The 24,643-nt window shown below is 45.6% G+C and overlaps 1 pseudogene; it reads right to left on the bottom strand.

Moving 5' to 3' along the window:
- Positions 1 to 21,774: 21,774 nt before the first annotated feature.
- LOC120368108 (small ribosomal subunit protein uS8-like) lies at positions 21,775 to 22,166 on the bottom strand (annotated as a pseudogene).
- Between the last annotated feature and the right edge of the window lie 2,477 nt (positions 22,167 to 24,643).

The following is a 24,643-nucleotide window of genomic DNA, read 5'->3' as shown; positions in this document are numbered from 1 at the left end:
CATCTAGGTTATTTTGCTGCCTCATGTTATTACACAGTTTGCTTCCACCTTATTTTATTTCCAGCACCCTGTAGTGGACACCAAGCTGTCACACCTCATTGTATCATAAATAGACAGGCTGGCAATCCCCGTGCATGTCTCCTGATGGGTCTGGATAAGGGTTCCTCCGAGATGCTTAGGAGGAGTTGGGCAGCGGGTCCCAGGCCAGCCCACACACTGCACTGGACCAAGTCTTCTGGGCTGGCTGCAGCAGTCCACACCCCAGGGTTCCCATCAGCCCACAGCCTTCTCAATACGTGAGCCTGTCCCTGGTCTGACTGTTACCATTCTGTTACCTGTAAAGCACTGTTTTAATTTTGACTTGCATTGTAAATATGCTTTCATGGATTTTTTAGTCATTCGGACTTCCGTTTCTGTGAACTGCTATTCATTACCTTTATTCAGTTTCCCATTGCAGCGTTCTCTCTTTTCCTTGTATTTATTGGCTTTGCCTACTCACATTGGTTTTCCCCACTGTAACCCTCACTGAACAGAAATTCCTAATTTAGAGGTAATCTAATGTCCACCCTTACACTTTAAGTTATAATTTGACGACTTTGTCCAAGTAATTATTTGCTTAATCTCTGCCATCCCCAGTGGACTCCAAAGCTAGGAACCACCGCAGTTTTGTACCACTCGGCATCTAGAAGAGCATTTATTCATTCATGAATGAATATTTGGGGGAATGAATGAGACCAGCACCTGGCACATTGTACACACTCAGTATGGAAAGCTGCTATTTTGAATGAATGAGATTTTTCTCAAGAGAAAGCTCTAAATAAATGTAATGAAACAATCTTCTGCAGAGATAAACACAAAATCAAAACCAAGAAAACGGAAGCTAAAACACCAACAAACCTCTGTAAGCAGGAAGGACCTCCTGGATTTCAGAAGAGGTTTGAATGTTTTCACTGAGCACAGAAAGCCTTTGCGATGCACGGATCCAGACCTCTGACTCAGGAATGACACTGCCACCGCAGGGTCTTCGTTTGCTTGTTTTGGCTTTGAAATAGAAATGTGACAGTTATGCATGGGTGACGCAGAAGTCGGGATGATGTGCCACGTTCGAGTGATTGACACGAAATACAGTGAGACTCTCTCGCTGGAATTCCTCTAGAATCTGTGACGAGCTCCTTTAATTCCAGAACTGTGTTCCCTGAGCATACCATTGCCTTCTCTGGATTCTTTGGGAATCATCTGTGAGGTCTTATGCATTACCATTGGATTGTCTTACTATCTAAAGTTTTATAGAAGGAAAAAGAAATCGCATATTTAGCAGAGTTTCAGGGAGAGTCACCCGCCCCCATTTTTCCCCCTACTATTTGGACACTGCCTGATGCCAGAGAGCAGCACAGATGTGGGACACAGATCAGGCCCTGGTGAGGCCAGTGAGGAGCAAGAGACTCTCAGGAGGGTCAACTTCCAGCATGAGGGGCTCCACTGAGCTAGTCCCCAGAAAAAACGGTGAAAATCGGTTTAAAACACACAATCAGTAAATACTTCCAAAAACCATAGCAAAAAGCAAATGAAGAGGCACTATTCAGGAAAATATATATAACATTGGTGAGAAAGGCACATATCCAGGTATATACTCAGAGAGTCTATGGTGTTAGCACTAGGACAGCGCCCTTCCTCCTTGCTCCTAGCTAGGTAAGGCAAAGATTCCACTCCAGACTGCCTCAGCCAACAACACAGGGCTCCTTCTCCCCTCTGCTCTCGGTCAGAGAGCTTTCTTCCTGCGAGGAGCTGGATGTCAGCATTTCTCATCCTGCCCACGCCACCTGTTACTGATCCTAAGCACTAGGTGAATGCCGTCGCAAAGTAGAGACTCCCTTCTTCCTCCCAGCTTTTACTCAGGAATTGAGGCTCTACCTTGGGCATAGTGCACTGAAAATAATGGTGTCTGATAGCAACTCTTTCAATTCAGGAGGTGGTGGTTCTACCCAGGAGAAGACCCAGGCTGCCCCTCCCCGCCCTCCCAAGCATTCAGCTCCTGGAGCAGAGGTATCCCTCACACAGAAGCTTGTCATTGTCCCCACCCCAGCTCCAGAGATTTTGCCTGGAGGCCTGGGGGAGGAGTGAAGTTGGAGAAAAGGCAGGTCTTAAACAGATAAGGCCTGTCTTCCCAAAGGGATTGACTTCATTTATAACAGAGTGTGCCGAAGTTCAAGCTTAAGGGTGCTCTTAAGAATGGTGGAGGTTGTGGTGAAAGCAGTTGGGAAGAGACTCATGGATTTCACGAAGATACAGCCTAGACTGTAGGCTGGCTGGTTTGTAGGAGAGAACTGGGAAATAAGACAGCTGGAGAGGAGCCCTCCTAGGATCAGAACGAATATCAAACACAAATCCCAGAGACGATTTCTTGAAAACAGCCATGATTTCACTGGTTTCATCTGAAGAGCAATTTATGCCCCCAGAACACTACTGAAAGGAAGCGTTATACAAATAACCAATAAGTACATGAAAAGATGCTTGACATCGTTAGTCACCAGGAATTGCAAATACAGATCACAATTACTACATACCCACTAGTTATGGCCACAACAACATCCTCAGATAATAACAGGTGTTGGCGGGGATGCAAAGAAATTTGAACCCTCATACACTGCTAGTGGGAATGTCAAATGATGCAGCCTTTTTGGAAAACAGTGTGGACGTTCCTTAAGCAATTAAACGCAGATTTACCACATGACCCAGCAATTCTACTCCTAGGCACATACCCAGGAGAAATGAAAACATATGTCCACACAAAAACTTGTACGTGAATGCTCATAGCAGCATTGTTTGTAATAGACAAAGGGTAGGAGAAAAACTGAATATCTATCAATTGACAAATGAATAAACAAAATGTGGTTTAGCCATATCATTCCGTAAAAAGGAATGTAGTGCTGATACATGCTGCCTCATGGATGAAGCTTGAAAATGTGCTAAGTGAAAAAAAGTTACAAAGACCACGTTTTATAACTGCATTTAGACGGAATGCCCAGAATAGGGAAATTTATAGAGACAGAAAGTAGACTAGTGATGGCTTAGGACTGGGGGAGGCGTATGGGAAGATAGAAAGATGAGCTAAAGTTTCCTCCTGGGGTGATGAAAAGGTTATAAAATTGGCTGCAGTGATAGTTATACTAAAAACCGTTAACTTGCATACTAAATAAATTTTGTTATATGTGAATCATATCTGAATAAAGCTGCTTTTAGAAGTCTTAAGTTGTTTCCATGAGTAGACATATAGAACATATGATGACTGCGTAGTATTCCACAGCACAAATGTGCCATGATTTTATCTTCACCATTACCCTAATGACAGATACGCATGTTGTTTCTGGCTTCGCACTACTGCTGACAAGGCAGTAAAGAACTGTGGGCAGTACGTCCTTCTGTTCATATGCAGACATCTGGCCCCTATTTCCCTACGTCTTTTACCCGTAGAAGACCAGTTATTGCTAAAGATTTTTAAAGTTAGATAAATACATGTCTTCTGAGAGCAACATAACAGGGCTTTGTGTGTTATGGTAATTCTGGCTCAAGCCGTCTCTGACTGCACCAACATTTATTCATTTAGTTATTCTTGTCATCTTTAATTTGTCAGATTTACTAAGGACCAACTTTAGCCAGGCCCTCAGCTGGGTGCTGAAAATCTAGGCAGGATCTCAGGCTGGGGCAGGGTAGCGGTGTGAAGGCAGGGGTGGTGAACAAGCGACTCCAGCACTCTCTGGTGAACACCAAGCTCTCAACCCAGTTCCCTGAGGGTGCTCTGTCCTCCAGGATGGCTGGCTAGCCAGGCTCACACCAAGTCCTTGGCCACTGCCATGCCCACAGGCAGATACATCCAGTCTTCCCATATATAAGACTTGTAAGAGTAATTGTGGCAACATATGCTTAGTAACATAAAAAATACATGCTACATGCAAACACACACACACACATACACACACGGAAAAAGTCTAGGAACACACATGTGCCTATCACAAATAGAAGGATGGGCAACTGTGGCATGGGCATCGGAAGGAACAGCAAGGAAGAGGCACAAGCTTCACTCCTGGAGTGTGTGGGTTTTCTTGTGTTGGTGTGGAATAGCTCCAAGCGGACACACAGGGCACAGGAGCACCTCTAAAAAGGGGCCCAGATGGCATGCAGACAGGAGTGGGGGAGACTCACTGTTCACCGTACCCTCTGCGTGTTTTGACTTTTGTGCCATGAGCATATTTAAAGGAGTAACAAGATTACTCCTTCAGGGGCTCCCGTTGCCTCCATAGTGAAATCACACTTTCAACACACCATGAGACCGGGACTTCACCTTCTCCCAGCGCATCCTTCCACTTCTGCCTTCTTCCTGGGCACTCCTCCAGCTCCACCTCCTGCGCGGAGCATGGCCTTCTGAACACGGCCTTTCCCTCAGTTGCGTCTGCCTCTGGGCCTTGGAGGTACCCTCGGGCCACCAGGAGAAACCTCCTCCAGCCCCTTGACAGCTCCGGAGGGCCCTCTGAGCTCAGAATTCTCCCAGGGGAATATCCTTCCTCCAAACTGGCAGCAGGGCCACCAGACCCCAACTTCCTGGTTCAGGGCCTGCAACATGGTAAGGCTGATCAAACTTAAGGCTACTGAGGCAGAAATAAATTGGCGAAGGTGACTGGACACCAAATGTGAGGATCATCTGACGAAGACATGTCAGGAGAGAGGCATGCTCCACAGTCGGCCACAGGCGGAAGGAATATCTCGAAGAGCTGAGAAGGAAGGGGAGGACTCACGCTGGAGCTGTTCTCTTCACTGCAGGGTCCACTGCAGGGGTTCGGTTGTTGGCCATGAACAGCAACACCCAGGCTAAAAGCTTCTGCATGCAAGACAAGCAGCAAAGCTTCATGATTTAGAAACACATTAACAAATCAATGTCCTTTTCAGTGTCAGTGGGTGACGGGTTTGCTTGTTTGTTTTGAGACAGTCTCACTCATTGCCCAGGCTGGAGTGCCGAGGCATGATCTTGGCCCACTGCAACCTTGGCCTCCCGGGTTCAAGCCATTCTCCTGCCTCAGCCTCCTGAGTAGCTGGCACTACAGGCACGCGCCACCACACCCAGCTGATTTTTCTATTTTTAGCAGAGATGGGGTTTCACTATGCTGGCCAGGCTGTCTCAAACTCCTGATCTCGTGGTCCGCCCACCTCACCCTCCCCAAGTGCTGGGATTACAGATGTGAGCCACTGCACCCGGCGGGGTTACCTACGAATCTGTACTTCAGCAGTTTGAGGAAACTCACAAGATCTGTGGGACTCAGAATAAGATGCTTCACTCAGACACAGGATGCAAACCAGAGAGCCTAAGGCCTCCCCAGGCGAGCAGTATGCCAGCTGCCAATATGGCCTGTAGGTTATCAGCGAGCACTCAGGCACCGTTTGTCAATGTGTGCACAAGACAGAGAGGGAGAGAGGCAGAGGGAGAGTGAGAAAGAAAGAGAATGAGTGGGAGAGAGAAGGAGACACGGAGTGAGGCAGTGAGTGAGAGAATGAGAGAGACTGGGAGATGGAGTGAGTGGAAGTGAGACGGAGAGAGAGATGGAGCGAGAGACAGTGAGGGAGACAAGTCGCCAGTCCCAAGCCCAGTCCACCCTGCCCACTCCCACTTCCTTCTCATTCTCAGGACTCTAATTGGCTATACGTAACTGTGAGCTTAATTTGCATTTCTTTAATGACCAATAACGTTGAGCACTTTCCATGTGTGTAAGAGCCATTCACATATCCTCTTTGGTGATATCTCTGCTGAGATTTTTGGACCATTTGCTTACATCTTCATAACCATTTTTTACAAAGACTACCTCCACTGTCTTTCCTTCATGACTTCATCAAAATCAGTTGTTCATACATACATTTGTCTCTTGATTTTCTGCAGTATTTCATTGATGACTATTCATCTATGTTTCCATTTTATTACTACAGCTTTATAATGCCTTTCCACTTTCATTCAGTTTAAAATTCTTTCTGATGTTCCTTTGGATTTGTTTTGACCCGTGAGTCATTTAGATGTGCATTATTTAATTTCCAAACACTTGAGGATTTTCCAGATATCTTTCTATTACTTACTGATTCCTAATTTAATTCCATTTTGGTCAGAGAACATGCTCACTGTGACAGAAACCCTTTCACATTTACTAAAACTGATTCTGTCGCCCAGATAATACTTCATGTTGGTAAATGTTTCACATGCACTTGAAAAAATGTGCATTCTGCTACACAGGAGGGCTCTATAAATGTCAATTTGGTCACCTATGGTTTCTAGTTTTGTATCTGTATTCTTAATGATTTTCCATCTACTTATTTTCTCTGTATGTTGCCCAGGCTGGAGTGCAGTGGTGCAATCATAGCTCCATAAACTTGAACTCCTGGCTCAAGTGATTCTCCCACCTCAGAATTCCAAATAGGTAAAACCACAGGAATGCACCACCAGGCCCAGGAATTTTTTTTTTTTTTTTTTTTTTTTTGAGACAATGCCTCACCATGTTGCCCAGGCCGGTCTCAAACTCCTGGGCTTAAGCAATATGACCACCTTGGCCTCCCAAAGTGCTGGGTTTACAGACATGAGCCACTACATCTGGTCCTGTGTAGTTATTCTCAATAATTATTTAGAGAAGAGTGTTGAATTCTCTAACTGTATTTTTGGATGTATCCATTTCCCCTTGCAGGTTTCTGAGTTTTTGTTGCATGTATTTTGAAGCTGTGTTATCCAGTGGATAACCGTTTACAATAGTTATGTGGTGATTGATTGACCCCTTTCTCATTATGACCTTCTCTGTCTGTGGTAACATTTTTGCTCTGAAATCCACCTTACTTGGTATCCAGATGGTGACTCCTGAATAGCATTGGTGTGAAATGTGTTCCATTCTTTCACCTCCGATCCAGTGTTGCCTGTGCATGTGTGCATACTTGTGTGATTGATGCTTGTTTTTTAATCCAATTGAAACAATCTCTAAGGCTGGGCACAGTGGTTCACGCCTGTAATCCCAGCACTTGGGGAGGCCAAGGCAGGCGAATCATGAGGTAAGAGATCAAGACCATCCCGGCCAACATGGTGAAACCCCATCTCCACTAAAAATACAGAAATTAGCTGGGCATGGTAGTGCGTGCCTGTAATCCCAGCTACTTGGGAGGCCGAGGCAGAAGAACCACTTGAACCCAGGAGGCAGAAGTTGCAGTGAGCTGAGATTGTGCCATTGCACTCCACCCCGGTGACAGAGCAAGACTCCATCTCAAAAAATAAACGATCTCTAATCTTTAATTTGGCTGTAGTTTAGGTGTGTTTCATTTAATATGATTATTGATTTGGTTGGCATTAAAGCTAGTATATTATCATTTATCTTAACGCAATCTGTGAATTGTTTTCTGTTTCTTTTTTTGGCAATTTTGATTAATTAAGGAATTCTTATATTTTCACATTATTTCTTCTATTGGATTATCAGTTACAACTACTGAGTTATTTCAGTGGTTGTTTTAAGGCTGACGCTGTACTTCTGTTCACAGTCTATACAATAAAGTGATATTATAGCCACCTCAGCTGCAATACAGATTGGGTATCCCTTATCCAAAATCTTGAGACCAGAGGTGTTTCAGATTTCAGGTTTTTTTCAGGTTTTTGAATATTTTGGAATGTTATACTTACTGATTGAGCATCCCTTGCCTGAAAATTAGAAATCAGAAATTCTTCAATGAGCATTTCCTTTGAGCATCATGACAGCATTCCAAAAGTTTCAGATTTTCGGGGGAGCATTTTGAATTTCAGACTCTTGGGTTAGGAATATTTGCCCTGTCTGTGACCCTTATACCAGTGTTTTCTCTCCTGGGTTTGTGCTGGCATCACACAGTTTACCTGTGCATATTTTACAAATCCCCAGTGCACTGCCATTTTGCTTTAAAGGGTTGATTCTCTCTTTTAAATAACATTTCTATTGTTCTTCATTCCTTTGTGTAGATACAAATTTCCATGTGGTGTCACTTTCCGTCCCTTCACATTTCTGGTAGGGCAAGCCTGAGGGTCATCAGTTCCTTCCGTTTTTGTGTGTTAGCAGGAGGAAGGTCTTTATTTCATTAAGAAAGATATTTTCTCTAGGTAAAGAGTGTTTTCTTTCAGCACTTTAAAGATGTTGTTCTATTGTCTTCTTATTGCATTATCTTTAATGAGACATTTGCTGTCACCCCATCTCTATTCCTTTGTACTTATTTGGTTTTAAGATTTTTCCTTTTCACTGGATGTGAGCAACTTGATGATGATGTGTCTTGGTGCTGTTTTCATTTTATTTCTTATGCTTGGGGTTTGTTGAGCTTCTTGATTCTATGGGATATAATTTTTATCAAATTTGGAAATTTTGAAGAAAACTGTATTCCTTAAAATAAAGTTTTCTGTCTCCTTCCCCTTTTACAACTATACTTACTCGTGTATTTGACTATTCAACCACTTAAAGTTGTCCCACAACTCACTACTATTTTGTTTACTCTTCTTGTTTCCCTATTTTGCATTTCTCTGTTTTGTATTTTGTGATAGTTCCTCTCCTTGTTCCTCTCCTTTAACTTCCCTAATCATTTTCTCTGCATTGTCTAAACCATCCTATGTATTTTTTTAATTTCTTTTTATTTAATTGCATTTTAGGTTTTGGGGTACATGTGAAGAACATGCAAGATTGTTGCATAGGTACACACGTGGCAGTGTGATTTGCTGCCTTCCTCCCCATCACCTATATTTGGCATTTCTCCCCATGCTATCTCTCCCCAACTCCCACCCCCGATTGTCCCTCCCCTGTTTCCCCCCAACAGACCCCAGTGTGTAGTGCTCCCCTCCTCGTGTCCCTGTGTTATTGTTCAACACCCACCTATGAGTGAGAACATGCGGTGTTTGATTTTCTGCTCTTGTGTCAGTTTGCTGAGAATGATGGTTTCCAGATTCATCCACGTCCCTACAAAGGACACGAACTGTATTTTTTATCTCACACATTGTGGCTTTCGTCTTGAGAAGTTTGATGTGGATTTTTTCTAAATCTTCCTTGCATCTAGTTAACATGATCAACCTCTTCCTCCGTTATACGAAATGTATGAAATATTGAAATGTTGTTTTGATACTTGCTTTGATGTCCTTGTCTACCAATTCTATTCTATCATTTGTCATTTCTGGATCACTGTTGGTTGATTGATATTCATTGACATTATGGGCCATTTTTTCTTTTTTGCATGCTAGTAACTTTTGATTGAGTGCCATGCATCGTGAATTTTACTTGTCAGATGCTATATATTTTATATTCCTGTAAATAGCTTTGAACTTTGTTTTGAGTTTGATCTTTTTGATCTTGCTTTTATGCTTTGCTAAGTGGGATCAGAGCAGCATTTATCCTAAGGCTAATTTCACCCTCCACTGAAGGAAAACCCTTCTAAGTACTGTACCCAGAGCCCTATGAATTTGTTTTCTACTCTTGCTGGGGGAAACAGGCACTATTTCCAACCCTGTTCAATCTATTGAGAATGCTCCCTCTAACGTTATGCATGGCTCTCTCTCTCTTTTCCATCCTCTGATGAGTACTTAGCTGAGTGGTGGGGGAGGACCCTCTGCGAACCTCCACAGCTCTCACTGTGTACCCCTCTCTCTCCTGTGAATTCCAGCTGCCTTGGACTTCCTAACTTCAGCTGTGGTTTTTTGTCTCAGTGAGTCTGCTGAGATTGGCCTGGCCTCTTCCTTTGACCACCTGTGGTGTGCACTGGGCCCAGCACCTGCTCACCTGTTCTCACGGATCATTTCCCTTCATTGCCTGGTGTCTGATGGCTTTTCAACCGTTATTTCAATAATATGTCCCATACTTTTACGTTTATCAAACCGGAGGTAAATCTGGTCCTTATTATTCTATCTTTTGCAGAAGTAGAAGCTATAGAAATGTTTATGTCATTCAAGAGTCACACAGATGAATGCTGGCCATGCCATTCACACACCTTCTCCAGCAAGTGATGTTCTGTGAGCTGGCAAGAGTCTGGCCTGACAGGCAAGCTCAGCCCTCTGACTTGATGTCATTAAACACCAAGTTAGTCACACCCTTTGGAAGTCATCTGTAACTTAACTGCAAGGAGGGAATCCACAGCTCAGATAGAGGCGAGTGGCTGGTAATTGCATTCCTCATGGGGAACCAGTAAATTGGCAAGTCTGTGATGCCAGGCTCTCCTGTGAACTTACTGAGCCCAACTGAACCTTGAGAATATAAGGATGTAGACTTTCTGAGTCCCCAGGCTCTGAGTAGATTATCAAGGTGAGAGTAGCTGTCAGAAACTGGCCCAACTGCTGTTCCTCGTGCGACACCCAAAACACATTGCATGTCACTATGCCTAACATTCTGCAAGCTGCTGCAAGGGTTACAAGTTGGACCTTGTATCTCTAAAGATCCAAAAACTTCATGTTAACAATTTTGTTGGAGTTTATGCTAATGTGTCTATTTTAAATATTTTAAGAATAACAGGCATAAATACATAAACCTGCATATTATCACTAGCCCCCATTCTGTGAGAGGGCGTTAGCTCTGAGGACCTGGGAGGATGACAGCAATTGGAAAATATCGGTTCTTCCCATTTCTAAGAATACTAACGAGCTGTGTGGCATATGGCCAAATCCGTGGCCTTCTCTGTCTCCACTTTCTGATCTGAAATGATGGCAACAGAACCTTCCCTTCCTGGGTTGTCAAAGTCCATGGAGAAGCATACACCGTGATTCACATGTGAGGAGGTCCACAGGCTTCAAAGGCTCTGGTCTTTGTATAACAGCATGCTCTTCATGCCGCCGTCAGCAGAAACAGTCATCAGATTCCACCACATCAAATAAAACACTTCCCACCCGAGGCCTTTGCCACTGACTGTGTTTTCTCAGGGGAGTTCCTCTGCTAAAGGATAAAGCATATTGCTTAGAAGGGTAGTCTGCAAAGGCTCTTGTTTCTCGAGATGAGTTATCCTTAAAGGAACAATCTGGGATTTCAGAAAATACGACTAAGCCAGTAAGTGTTAGGTATTTATAAAGAGAATTGAGCAAGCAGGGCCTTCAGCAACATTACCCTACAAGTGGGAACCAAACCACCTTTGACGTAGACATGTTATGGGGAATTCTTTGCATCAGAATGAGAGGTCAGGTCAGTGTTCGTCCCTCAGAAAACTAAAACTCCTCAGCTTCCCATGGAACTCCAGTCTCCCTCCCCATTGTCCCATTGGGATGGCAGGGGTCATCCTGGGTACAGCCTCACAGGAAGTGAGTCTGGAAGCTTGCAGGTGTACCCTGATGCTCCCCTCTGCTCAGGCCTCTTCCGAACCCCTCCTACATCTGCCCACACATAGGCCAGTGCCCTCTCACCACCACTCTGCTGACTGGAGATTGCTGACCAGTCCATCTCCCTCACCATCCCAGATTCCTTATCCCCATTCACCCCCTGAGATCCCCACAGCACCTAGAGCTCACTGGCCATCCAGAGCATGCTGCTCAGTGACCTGACCTGACTCTCCTCTCGTCTCTCAGATCCCACTTCCTATGGCTTCCAGAGAGAAAATTTGACCGTATCATCCCTGTTTAGACCTTCTGTGGATCCCCAGGCCTTTGGGGTGTGCCTACAACTTCCCATGCCTGGGCCCTCCCTTCCACACCAGCTATGTCTCTTAGTATGTCCTTCTTGAGGTCCCCCATTCCTGACCACCTGCAGTTCTGCAAAGATGTCCTGGACACAGCAGAGTTAGGACATGGGGAGCGACAGCCCAACCTACATAGAGGAGAGATGGGTAGCAGGGGAAGGAAAAGCCTTAAGACAGGCAGAGGGGAACCACACTTCCTTCTAATCACAGTCAGACCCATTGTAGCAGTTTTTTCTGAACGGCTTATTCAGAAAAGCATTTACTGAGCACTTACTTTGTGCTAGTATCCAACCTAGGAGGTGAATAGTAAACCATGTCACCCTCTAAAGGACAGCACTCAGCACAGGGCAGACGCTGAGCTGCAGGCAACAACACAATAATGGGACTGTCAGAACATGGGATGCTCAGGGAAAGAGGAAGTTATGTATGCCTTGGTCCGGGCAAGGGACAGTGATATGGTTTGGGTCTGCGTCCCCACCCAAATCTCATGTCAAATTGTAATTGCCAGTGCTGGATGGGGAGGTAATTGGATCATGGTGGTGGATTTCAACCTTGGCACTGTCCTGATTTCTCATGAGATCTGGTTATTTAAAAATCTGTGGCACCTCCCCAACATTTCTGCCTTCCTCCTGCTTTAGCCATGTGAGGTGCCAGCTCCCCATTCACCTTCCACCATGATTGTAAGTTTCCTGAGGCCTCCCTAGAAGCTGATGCTGCCTTGCTTCCTGTACAGCCTGCAGAACCATGAGCCAATTCAACCTCTTTTCTTTATAAATTATCCAGTGCCAGGTATTTCTTTACAGCAGTGCAAGAATGGACTAATACAGAAAATTGGTACCAAAGGAAAAGGCACAGCTATAAAGATTCCTAAAAATGTGAAAACTGGTAACAGGCAGAGGCTGGAACTTTGGAGGGCTCTGAAGAAGATTGGAAGATGAGGGAAAGTTTGAAACTGTTAATGAAAAAAGTCAAACTCTGGAAAATATTTGAGGAGATTTCTGAGTGAAATATGAGTGACCATGGCCCGTGACAGTCCTCAGGAGGTACTGAGAACATGTGCCAAAGGTGGTGGGGGTACAGCCTGGTTTTATTTTAGGATGGCATGACACATCAGTCAAATACGGTTAAGAAATACATTGGTAACCGGGCGCGGTGGCTCAAGCCTGTAATCCCAGCACTTTGGGAGGCCAAGGCGGGTGGATCACGAGGTCAAGAGATCGAGACCATCCAGGTCAACATGGTGAAACCCCGCCTCTACTAAAATACAAAAAATTAGCTGGGCATGGTGGCACATGCCTGTAATCCCAGCTACTCAGGAGGCTGAGGCAGGAGAATTGCCTGAACCCAGGAGGCGGAGGTTGCGGTGAGCCGAGATCGCGCCATTGCACTCCAGCCTGGGTAACAAGAGCGAAACTCCGTCTCCAAAAAAAAAAAAAAAGAAAGAAAGAAATACTTTGGTTTGGTTAGAAAGGCAGAGCAACTCAAAGTGGGGGCTTCCAGAATATATTTGAATATTTTCCTCCAGGTAAATTTAAACATTTTCTGGTTGACAATTGGTTGAGATTGTCTGAAGACCTGGGATGGATAGAAAGGAATGTTCAAGTTAAAGATAAAGAATTGTGAAAACCAAGTTTTATTGTGCAGAGGAGGCTCTTTGATAGCAGACTTTAGAGAGAACAGGTTGTAAATTGTTTTTTATTGGACGTAAAAGGTTGCCTGGCTCTTAGTTGATTAGCTCCTGGATCTGGGAAGGAAGAGAAACAAAGGAGGAAGGGGATTCTGTATAGAATGTGGATTTATTTTTTCACAAGAGACTTTGCAGGGCAATTTTAAGATATGGCAAGGAAATATATTTTGGGGTTAAATATTTTTTCCTTGTCACATAATGTTATACCAGAGTCAGATTGAAAAGCAAGTCACAATATACAGGGTAAAATAAAACCCATCTGATGAGAATTTATGGTTTGTAGGGCAAGGCTCCCTAGACTTCTTAGGTAGGAATTTGGGTAAGATAAAATATTAGAGCTTAGTCCTCAACTTTCTTAAGACTGGTTAAATTGTTATGACCAAAATGCTGGTAGTAATGTGGACAATGAAGTCCAGGCTGAGGAGGTCTCAGATGGAAATGAGGAACTTACTGGGAACTGGTGTAAAGGTCACTTTTATTATGCTTTAGTGAAAAGCCTGTCTGCATTGTGCCCCTATTCTAGGGATCTGTGGCTTGAACTTGAGAGAGATGATTTAGGGTATTTGGTGGAAGACATTTCTAAGGAGCAAAGTATTCAAGTGTTACCTGGCTGCTTCTAACAACCTATGCTAATATGCGTGAGCAAAGAAATAACCTGAAATTGGAACTTATATTTTAAAAAGAAACTGATCATAAAAGTTTGGAAAATTTGCAGCCTGGCCAAGTGTTAGGGGGAAAAAAGCCCATTTCCAGGGGAAGAATTCAAGCAGGTTGCAAAAATGTGCATGACTAAAAGTAAGGCAAATGCTGATAGCCAAGGTAATAGGGAAAAGCCCTCAAAGGCATTTCAGAGACTTTTGTAGCAGCCCCTCCCAGCACAGGCCCAGAGGAATAGGAGGGAAGGATGGTTTGGTGGCCAGGCCCAGGGTCCCACTGCCCTGCACAGCCTCAGAACATTGGATCCACATCCTGACAATGGATCACTGAATGACTCTGTGGATCAGGCCATCTTCAAGTCTGCTCTGCCACTGATCAGACCTTTTGTGAGTCAGAAAAAAATGTGGACTGTGATAAGCCACAGAGGAGGCAGGGCTATCTGCCTGTCAGCTACAGTGATCTTAACAAAGATATGTGCAAGAAGTTCAAAAGCACATACAGGAAAAGTATTCACTATGCAGAGAATGTATGGGGAGGATATTAGGATAACTTCCAGTGAGTGTGTGTCACAAGACCACCATGTTAATATCCCTGCTCCACAGTAACAGACAATACACCAGGACAGCAGGGATGCAGCAGAGAAAGAGTGTAATAATTACAGGGCACCAAGCAAGGAGATGGGAGGAAGACACTTAAATCCATCTCCCCAAGGAGTTCTGGGCTAGGGTTTTTAAGTGGAATAAGGAGGGTGAGGGCCTGGATAACTGAAATTGTTGATTGGTCAGGGTAAGAGGGATGAAGTCATCAGGATATGGAAACTGCATTCTTTGGTGAATCAGCTTTTCATAGGGTCTTTCAGACCAGCTTGCATCAGGGAGTCCTACAGACCAGCTGGCATTAGTCATTTCACTATACAGGACCTGCAAGTATATCTCAAAGGGAAAACCTAACATTTCATAATTTCCAAACTGTTATCTCTAGAGCAGTTAGGGGAGCTCTAATCTTGTAACAGGATCCACGCAATTCTGAGGCAACAGGCACCAAACAGCAATGAGGAAGCAGAGAGGATGCTGGCCTAGTGATCGATGCTGAGCATGGGGGCAAGTTGGGTTTAATTTTGTTTCTGATCCTCCCTTTTTCCTTGATTAATTTTATAAATATTGTAGATAGTGTTTCACATATACAAAATTGCTACTGTGCCTACATGCAGTTTTCTGAGGAGATGTTGACCACATTTATCAGATTTTTCAAAGGGGTCAGTGATCTAAAACAGCTAGGATTCACTGTTTTATGTTATCTTACTTAACCACGTGAGTTAGGCATCATTGAAGCTCAGGGATCTAGGTTTACTGAGCTGGTGCATTTACCCACTGTGCACCACACGTTTATTAGGCATGGTCTCTGCTCCCAGCAGCCTCCAGGCTCTGGAGTGCACTAGAGAGTGAGGCAGCCCAGCCCTTACTGTGACAGGCCAGGGTGGAAAGTGCATCTGAGAGCATGCTGGTAGCGTGGCAGCATCAGGAGGACTCATTATCTGGCCTTGTGCCAACTGGAAAGACCCTTTTAGAAAAAAGGGCACAGCAGGACTGGAAGAGGACTGCCCACACCAGAGAGGGTCCCATGTGAACCCCAGCAGTAGGGTGCAGGCCCAGGGCTGCCAAGAGGAGGCTCTGAAGCTCCAGGGAAGGGCAGAGGAGCTAGGGAGGCAGCAGAGCTCAGCCACAAGGGCTCTGTAGAGAGACCCTTAGAGAGATTATAAACACGAGCACCCCCTAGCCCAAGGCCAGTGCCATCATCACTCCAGTAGTTCACTCGGCAAACCACCTTTGAGCCCTCAAGCCCCAGGAGTGGCCAGAGGAAGCCATCTCCAGGTAACCCTCTGTCACCTGGCACTGAGCACCACCCGCCCCAGGAACCACCAGAGCCTGAGCCAGCCTGCCCAGGGCTGCCCCAAAGTGCACCATCAGCACAGTCTCCCAGGCCCGACCCAGGCAGGCGCAGGCACAGCACTCCCCGCATAATGAGCACCTTTGATCTCCATTCTCCTGATCACGCAGAGCCAACAGCAGCAGCCTCACAGTATGCGGCGGCGGCTCAATGTCAGGGCTGCGCTTGGCTGCTTTGATGTCTCAGTGCCTGCCTGTTTGAAATGGAAAGCTGTCACATTAAGAAGATTATGCAGAATCCATTTGTCACCACCCTTTTCCCAAGGCAGTGAAATCTACGCACTACCTGCCATTGAAGTCATAGCTGGAACAGAAGAAGGTAAGGAAAACAAGTTAAGGTGCCAGAGGCATTTGTGGTTACCAGAAATTTTATGAGGGGAGCAAGGTCCAGGCTCTTAAATGTTAATATAGTTGTCTCTTGGTATCCATGGGGGATTGATCCCAGGACCCACGGATTGCAAAATCGGCAGATGCTCAAGTCCTTGTATAAAATGGCAGAGTATCTACATATAACCTACGCACCTCCTCCCGTGTGCTTCAGATCATCTCTAGATTACCTGTCATACCTGAAACAATGTAAATGCTATGTAAGTAGTTGCTTTACTGTATTGTTTAGAGAATAATGATAGGAAACTCTGCACATGTTCATCACAGAGGCAAATTTTATTTCCAAATATTTTCCATCTCACAGTTAATTGAATCTTATGGATGCAGAGCTCACAGATTTGGAGGCCCCAGTGCACATACAGCAGCCTTTGAAATCCTGCCACAATGCAGGAATTCTGGCATTAATGTGCCAAGGCTTCCAGGTGAAACTGTCTAGTGACATATCAATATCACTTTTTATCAAAAAGGCAAATTTAAGAGCCATCCCCAGCCAGGCACAGTGGCTCACACCTGTAATCCAGCACTTTGGGAGGCCGAGGCAGGTGGATCACCTGAGGTCAGGAGTTTGAGACCAGCCTGGCCAACATGGCAAAACCTCATCTCTACTAAAAATACACAATTAGCGAGGCATGGTGGTGGGCACCTATAATCTCAGCTACTCGGGAGGCTAAGGCAAGAGAATCACTTGAACCTGGGGTACGGAAGTTGCAGTGAGCCGAAATCATACCACTTTTCTCCAGCCTGGGCGAAAGAGCAAAACTCTGTCTCCAAAAATAAAAAACAGCCATCCCCAAACAGCCAGGAAGCCACGCGGTTTGCAATGTGTGAGCTGTGGACCCAGACACTGCGTCCATTCAATCTGGCTTGGTCGGACCATGAGAAGAAAACTCAGCCTTGTGCAGATACAGAGTTGGACAAGAAAGGAGTCTTCCAATAGCCTTTCGGATAACTGGATAGGTTTTACATCAAAATTTGATAAGTGGTACTTCCTTAAAGGTTGGTTGCAATGTGGAACCCAAAACCATACCAGTGGATTGTCACACTCAGGTAGGTTAAAATTCACTGGGCGTCTCACTTTGAATGGCTCTTTTAACCATGTGTGATTTTATAACATTATGAATCGGTCACTTGGGAAATATTGTGTCCCTGAGTTGAGCAGACCTTCCAAACACACATCTGTGAGACAATGACAGTGAAAAAGGTAAATAATGTGTCCATATTATCATGAAAATCATTTTGACCTCACAGCCCCCCTGAATGTGTCTGGGATCCCAGGTGTTCCCAGACCAACTTCGAGAACTACTATACCTTCCAGAATCCCCTGTGCACGCATGCCAGCCGGTACTGGGACGTTCACAGCAGCTGTGTCATAATCGCAAATGAGTGACAACAGCCCGCATGCTCCTCAGGACCAGAACAGAAAAATCAATCCTGGTGAATGCCCACTGTCAAACACTACACAAGGTAAAATGAAGCAGACTCCTATAGGCACATCCATCATCATAGATCATCTGCAGCATGCGGCCAGGAGCAAAGCAGTGAGCCACAGGCTGAGGGAGGGCGGTCCCAGCCCCACACCAGCCAAACAAGGGGGTAAGTGAGCAGCAGATGGCAGGGACCCACATGCTGGGAAAAATAAGGTTATCGCTTTTTCTCTGTAGAGATGGGGTTGCACTCTGTTGCCCAGGCTGGTCTTGAACTCCAGGGCTCGAGCAATCCTCCTACCTCAGCCTGGGAAATTGATGGGATTATAGGCATAAGTCACCACACCCAACCAGCCTATTAATAACACAAAACTCTAGACCACGGGCACCTATGCCAAGGAGGGAGGCAATGGCAGGCATTAGTAATTTCTTGTCTCTTGACCTGGGACAGGTACTCTAAGGCCTGTGTTATTATTATTATTTAAATGGCATGTATTTTACACTCTTTTATAGAACTGGGACATTTCATAAGAACTGTCGAAGATGAGAGTAAAAGATAAAATAAAAACGAGAGAGGCTAGTCTGGTGGGGCCTGCTGCCTCCAAGCCACGTCACTTTGCAAACTGTCATCATGAAAGTTGTCTCCTTCACTCACTGAAACACATAGAATCATGCTGTTTGAGACTTACTTGAATCTCTCACAAAACCGAGGGTTTTTCAATGCTCTGTGAGCACTCTTCAAAGCTCAGTAAGGAGCTGCCTCTCTGGGGACTCCTGCCCTGTCCACAGTCTGGTCACCTCAGCCACGATCTCTCACACCAAGACATGTGGGCACCTGGGTCTGCTGCCGCACCTGTGAGCTCCCAAGGGCAAAAACCATGGCTCATCCACAGAGAGGGTGACATGGGTGAGCAGCAGAGGCCCCGGGAGGGTGAGTGTCCACAGGATGTCTGGGGAATGACAGGTGGGCCGGGCAGCCGGAGCGGATGGAGTTGCAGCCCTCCTCCCTCCACGTGGGCTCTGTGCAGGTTGAAGTGATGAACACGCCTGCGCTCCTGGTCCAGGGCATTCCCCTGCTTGTCCAGGGGTAACCACCCACCACCACCGTGAGTGTCAACCTGAGGGGGGCGCACTAATTCCACCCACTTCTGCCCACAGGGAGGCCTATGGCAGGTTGAGGAGTTTCATAATAACTGCCAGCTACCGTATTCAGGAGAAGCGAACCATAAGCACGAGCAGGCACCTTTCCACCCGGCAAGATGTCTCCAATGACTTGCAGGGTGCCGAGGCTCAACCTTGCTCATGATTCTCATTGCACACTACGGTGCCAGGCACTGTGCTGGTGAGAACTGTGCCCAGCTGCCAGTGTGCCACAGTGCCTGATGCCAGAGCTGAGCTGTGCCACATCCCCTTCCTAAGAGCCAAGCATGCTGCAGAGGCGTGTCTGAACACTGGGCTCTGCTCAAGGCCTTCCTGAGGAAAGGCCTGTAGGGCTGCCTCTATCCACCTCAGCCCCAACTCCTGTGCTGTGAGCTGCTGGGTGCTCCCCAGCCTTGTCTTCACCTGCACTGGGCCTCTCACCTGTCTTCACCTTCGCACCTGGGCCCACCCCTTCCCCTCATGCTCAGCCTGGCCTGGCTGCTTCCAGTACTTAGGTAGCTGTCACCTCCTCCAGGCAGCCCTCCGCTGTGCACCGCCCTCCCCGTGCTTCCATCTACCTCAGCACATTACACATACCCTTTTCTGTCCCCTCTGTGCAGGAGCTCCCTAGAGGCAGGAACAAGTCCCCCTGTGTCTGGGTAGGTGTGACATCATTTTTGAATGAAATAAGGAATGCAGCGACTCATTTCCTCTGGGGCTTCCCAGGACGAATCATGGCATGAAGACAGCGGATTGCTGAATTCCCATCGTGCTGGGAGGCCCAATGGCAGGTCCATGACAGGACCCTGAGGAGGCCGAGCTATCCCCATTCTCTGCCACCTTGAGCAGTTATGCAGGCGCTGGACAGTAGAACTTGAACTCAGCCCCTCCCATGGATGCTGGAGAGGCCCAAGAAAACTGCCCAACCCAGCTCACTCCCTCTGAGCACAGCCAGGTTCATGCGGGGAGGAAAACGGCCCCACCCCCAGTGCTCACTGCACACCTGTGCTGTGTCAGGGGACACAGGCGCAGGGGCCAGCCCAGGGGTGGCAGGCGAAAGACACACCAAGGGACCTCACAAGCCCTTCCGGGGTCATGGCCAGAGCACACAGATCACACTGCACCATGTTAATTTAATGACTGTGAACTTTCTCTATTTTTCTTCTTCATAGTGGTTCCCCACGTAACTCCGAACATTAGCAGGAAGTCTCAGATGGAGAGACTCAGATGGTTGGTTTTATGTGTGACTTGGCAGAGGTATGGTGCCCACATATGTGACCAAACATTATTCTAGGTGTTGCTAGGACTGTTTAGGAGATTAACATTTAAACCAGCAGACTCTGAGGAAAGCAGATTGCCCTCCTTAGCGTGGGTGGGCCCTGTCCCATGCTCTAAGTTCGGAGCAGACACAGACTGACCTCCCTCCGGCAAAAGGGGGCTCTGCAGCAGCCGCCCCAGCCTCCAGCCACCCCATCAGCCCTTCCTAGCTCTCCAGCCTGTTGGCCTACCCTGAAGCTTTAGGCCTGCCAGCCTCCTTAATTGCATGGGCCAACTCCTTATCCATTTATGCCTAGTGTTCCATTATTGGAACACTAAGCCTGTGGGAGTTATTTATATCCTACTGCTCAAGATTGTTGCCAAGGTCTGATTGCAAAAATACAAAAAATCGTAACTTCAGGCATAAATTGGTTGACACAAATCTCTCTCTGTGTATCTGCACTCCAGAGCTGTTTCTCCGGAGACCCTGCCCAGCACAGAGGGTTCATGCTAGGATCTCTGGGTAAAGGGCAGCCTCTCTGCACCTGAACTGGCTCACTTGGTACATGGAGTAAGAATTGTGTGGCCTCATGGGGTTTCCTGAGAATTAAATGAAGTTGCAGATGTAAAGTGGCGTGGCTCTTCGGGAGCCTGCAATAAATGTTAGGGATTGTGTGGAAGCAGGAGAGATGTGTGAGAAGAAAAAAATGGGTAGAGAGAAAAGGAAAGGGGAGCAGGAGGACAGAAGGCAGAGGGAGCACCTCTCAGACCTGAGGATCCGCACTGAGGGGGTCCCCACCTCACCCTTGCAGTAGCTGCTCTCACCTGGACAATTATCCTCCTTCCTCAGAAGCGCAAAGTGGCCTGGCTTCCCCTTGGGAGATGAAAAGGGAATTCCTCACTTCTGTGGCTGATGTCAGTGGAAGACCCAGGCCCCACACGATGTCTTAACGGCTAGCTATTTTGCCTCCCCAGGTGAGCGGCCAAAGACACCTGACTCAGACACCTGACTCCATGGCACCTCCAGAGGGCGCTGTGAAACGGTTTTAACATGGGCCAAATCCCATGGCAGGAGGAGTGGTGAGAGGAGCAGGAGGCCAGGCACACCAGGCCCAGCAGTCTCACCAGGAGGCAGGACCAAGTGAGCACATGCCCATCAGAGCGTACATCCAGCCTCCTGCCCTGTGCCCTTGCCCTGTATATGGCTACATCTTTTGATTTCCATTTCAGCATGGTCACTTTCTGCGTCATTATTTCTAAAAAACTTGATCATGATGGCTGCATAATTAATCATCAAAGAGAGCTGGCATAACTAGCATGACCATTTCTCTATAGTTAAGTAGTTCCATCTTTTCCAGTTTTTTGCTATTATAGATAATGCTGCAGTGAAAATCCATGTACATAATCTTTATTACTTTAGGCTAGAGACCCAAACCCAAAGGTTATACTCTTCAGTCCACTAGCATAAAGTTTTTGAAACATATATCAAGCTTAAATAAAAGGTTATGGTCAATTTAAACTCTCACAGTTGTGTTGGAGAATACTCTTTGTATCATATTTATGTCTTTTTTTTTCATGAGGCATTTTATTTGTAAATATATGTATTACATCCCTAGAAAAAGAATCCCAGGATTTTCCCTCCCGTGTGTTTTCGTCTTGCTTCTTCATGGTCCATGATGCCAGCTGAGGCTGTCAGTACAATGAAACCAAACGGGTGGGACAGAAGCAGATTATTCTGCCATTTTTCTAGATCTTTGAGTTGCACATCAAATCTGGGGCTGATCACGCCACACTTGTTAGCCTGCCTGTGAGGTTCACAACAATCTTCCCAGCTCTGTGATCATCAGTGATTTCGAATTCACCAATGTAACCATGCTTGATCATCACAGTGAGAAACCAGAAGATGACTTTGGAGCATGGCCTAATAAGCACCTGGCGTTTGCCTCTCTTTTCAGCATTGTTGATGCTCTTGAGAGCATCAGCCAGGACATTCACGCACACCATGTGGTGGGGTGGAAAGATGGCGGGAAACTCACATCTATTTCTGATAGGCAGAGACATATTCTTTCAGTATTTTAAATCTGCATTTCTTGCTGTCATCAAAGGGCATGATTCCCCAGGAACCGTGAGCAGTGTGAAGTCCTGTCGTGACATGTCTGTCATGTTCATGCTGCCTGTCTGCTCCTCTCCTCGCTGACCAACACAGCCTTTTTACATGTTAAAGAGTACAAGTGTGCCCCAAAACCTGATTTTCAGTTTGCACCTTACCTTTAAGTTTTATTGATGATATTTTGACGGCTTTGCCTCTATTCATTCCAGCGGTTAGCCAGTTTTCCCAGTACCATCATTTACAGGACAATCCATGCTTCACCCACTGGTCTGAAGTGCCAGCTTTATCATAAACTAAGTATATGTGTGTATATGCACGTAACAAATAAGTTTCTATATTTATATAATGCATACACGTTTATGGATTTTTAGTCATCTTAACAGTTTTTCAGTCATCAGTCTATTTCTGTTGCAATAACACCATTTGATTGATTGTAGCTTTCGAAAGCATTTCAGTATCTAAGAAGATATATCTCCCTCATAAAATATTTTCTCAACATTGTCTTATTTTCATTTGCCAGTTTCTCCAGATGAACTCATATTTTCAAATACAAAAAAATCCCAGCAATATTTTGTTTGAAATTATGATAGATTTAGGTATTAAATTCAGTATCTCCACAATATCTCTTCTACTCACTAAGAAACATGACTATTGAGAAACATCAGTTTACTGAAATCTTTTTTTATGCGCCCTGGTCAAGTTTGTGGCTTTCTTCATATAAATCCTGTATAATTCTCTACCTTGTTTAAGCCACTGTTTGGGAGTTTTCTGCTACTCTCAGAAAACCTAACCTGCCTTGCCTTATAACAAACATGTTATTAAATGTGGTTATCTCTAAAAACTTATTTAATTGATTATCTTGACTCCCTCAGTAAACAATCATATTATCTATAAATTATTATAACAATTTACAGGGCCTCCTCTGTGCTCTGGCTAGTGGAGAGTTTACCTGGTATCCACTGGGTTGTTGACCAATATTATGACTTGGCTTTCGTGGGAATTGAAGTTCCAGTAAGGAGAAGGCAAATCAGGCTGTTAGAGTGACTGCCTTTTGAGACAGAGGCCAGCCACTTGATGTTCTAACTGACTATGTTTTCGCATATTGCTCACACTGGATTATGACTATTCTGAGAACAAAAGCCATGTCCTGTGTCCTTGAAAATGTTAGACAATAAATATTCAATAAAGGGAAAAAATGAAGAAGGAAGAAAAACAGGAGAGAGAGAGAGAGAGAGAGACAGAGAGAGAGAGAGTTCTGCATAGAGTTCAGACACAGGGCCCCTTAGCTTCACTTGTAGAAATCGTAGAAAATTCCGTTTTTCAGAAGAGTACTATTCATTTAATAAAATAGATGTTTTCCTGACATAAACTTGCTTACAGTGGATTTTTTTAAATCAATGTGTAATTTTAGCATCCTCAAGACCCTTCTTTTAAAGCATGCCCTTGGCCACACACTGTGTTCAAAATGTCTCAAGAGTGCATTTCTGTAGGTATGAGCTAAGAGTGGTGTAAAAAAAAAAGAGTGCAATTCTGGATTCAGGTTTTTTCAACAGGGAACTGCCCCAGTGGCCGGAGAGAGGAGGAAACAAGGGGGGTACTGGAGGCTGCAGTGAGGGTTATAAGCAACGCGTTCACCAGTGTCCTTCATTCCTGGGCCTGCTGTGTTGGTGGAAAAGGCTCCAGACTGCAATTTGGGAAGCCCCACTCTAGTCCATGAAAAAGTCCATGTAAAAGACCCAGGACAGCCTAGCACCTGAAAGGCCCGACTGTTGGGGTGGTTTTAGAGATGCTGTCCCCCAGGCATTGGCAGAACCTGGGCCATGGGGCTGCCATCCATCAGTGTTACGTCAAGTCGTTCTTTGGACACATAAAGAATAAATGAACTCCAACAGTAGCGTGAGGCAGGCACACGCGTCTGCCTGTCCCTGTGGGCAGCTCGCAGGCTGTGTCAGGAGCACCTCCAGGGCTGACCTCAGCTGGCCACCGCCACCCACCCCCATGGTTGGTCATCCCAAGCTTTTCTCCTCACACTGTGACAATTGGGCTTAATGTTAGAAGAATGAAGCCTGAAGTAGGGGAGGGCCACAGGCTGGTTAACGGAGACAGCTGGACAGCCAGCTAGGAGGAGGAAGTTCCTGTGTCCTATAGTGCCTAGGGACTATAATTAACATCAGTTATCACATAGTTTCAAGTAGCTGGAAGAGTGGACTTTTCATGTTCCCAGCAGAAAGAAGTGATACATGTTCTTAGTGATGGATATGCTAACCACCCTGATTTGGTCATTACATTGAACACATGTATTGAAATATCATACTGTACCCTATAAATATGTACAATAGCATGTGCCAATTAAAAATAATACAAAAAGAAT

This window comes from Saimiri boliviensis, chromosome 5 (assembly GCF_048565385.1).
Source record: "Saimiri boliviensis isolate mSaiBol1 chromosome 5, mSaiBol1.pri, whole genome shotgun sequence".
Taxonomy (NCBI): domain Eukaryota; kingdom Metazoa; phylum Chordata; class Mammalia; order Primates; family Cebidae; genus Saimiri; species Saimiri boliviensis.
The sequence above is the reverse complement of the archived record's forward strand: the minus strand, read 5'-3'. Positions and strand labels throughout refer to the sequence as shown.